The 1,329-nt window shown below is 44.4% G+C and overlaps 1 protein-coding gene across 1 annotated transcript in view; it reads right to left on the reverse strand.

Moving 5' to 3' along the window:
- The window catches only part of FRY (FRY microtubule binding protein), a 571,437-nt gene that overhangs the window by 354,831 nt on the left and 215,277 nt on the right, over window positions 1-1,329 (reverse strand). The window lies entirely within an intron of this gene.

The following is a 1,329-nucleotide window of genomic DNA, read 5'->3' on the forward strand; positions in this document are numbered from 1 at the left end:
TTTTTTTTTTTTTTTTGAATTTTCAAAAGTTTTATCCCAGGATATCCTACTAACTGTGGCTGCCGAAGACCTATGTAAAGTGTCATAAAACAAAGATGCTGTTTTCAGGACTAAGGTGCGCCTGACCCAAGCCATGGTATTTTCAATCACCTCACATGCATGCGAAAGATGGACAATGAATAAGGAAGACTGAAGAAGTAGTGACACATTTGGATTACGGTGTAGGTAAAGGATACAGAACATACCATGGACTGCCAGAAGAACAAACGCATCCTGGAACAAGTACAGCCAGAACGCTCTTCTAAAGACAGGATGGCGAGAGTTTTATGTACTTTGGACATATTCTCAGAAGGGACCAGTCTCTGGAGAAATATATCATGCTTGGTGAAGCAAAGGGTCAACAAGATGGACTGACACAGTGGCTACAACGATGGGTTCAAACATTGCAAGGATTGTGAGAATGGCTCAGGACAGCCAGTGTTTCATTTTCTTGTACACAAGGCCACTGTGAGTTGGAACTGAATTGGTACCTAACAACAACAGCAACAACACTGAAATCATGCAGCAAGTGAAGGTGATTGTGATGAAGAATTTGCGGCAAGTAGGAGTTGGTTCAATTGTTCCACAGTACGGACAAACTTAACATTAAAGAGTTGTCTGTAAGTTGGCACCTCAGACCCAGGGTCTTACTGTATCTCAGAGAAATAATTTCAGAGGCACTGCCACAGTACAGTGGTTCCCCTATATCCATGGTTTCAGTTGCCCAAGGTCAACCAGGTTCTGGAAATATTTAAGTTGTGTGCCACTGTGAGTAATGTAATGACATCTTGAGCCATCTTGTTCCATTCTGGAGCCAGCTTCCCCCTTTCAGTTGGATGTGAGCCTGGAGAACACAGCTGGGTAAATGGTTGTGCCAATGGGTTAATGCTGCCCACCATGGGCACCTGGGTGCACCAAACAAACCAAACTCACTGCCATTGAGTTGCACCTGACTCATAGCGACCCCTCCTTGGGTTTCCGAGGCAGTATCACTATGGAAGTAGATTGCCCAGTCTTCCAACTATATAGCAAAAAAAAAAAAAAAAAAACAGTATAAATTGGATTTGGTACTATCCATGGTTTCAGGCATCTGCTGGGGGTCTTTGACTGTATCCCCATGGATAACACAGACTGGTAGCAAAGTGCCTAAGGCATTGACTGGTAACCAGGAGGCTGGCAGTTCAAACCCACCAGCCATTCCTCGGAAGGAAGATGGGGCAATCTACTTCCATAGTGATACTGCCTCAGAAACCCAAGGAGGGGTCACTATGAGTTGGGTCCAACTTGATG

The sequence above is a fragment of the Orycteropus afer genome, unplaced genomic scaffold, assembly GCF_000298275.1.
Source record: "Orycteropus afer afer isolate SDZICR_OR568_19922 unplaced genomic scaffold, OryAfe1.0 scaffold00558, whole genome shotgun sequence".
Classification (NCBI taxonomy): Eukaryota; Metazoa; Chordata; class Mammalia; order Tubulidentata; family Orycteropodidae; genus Orycteropus; species Orycteropus afer.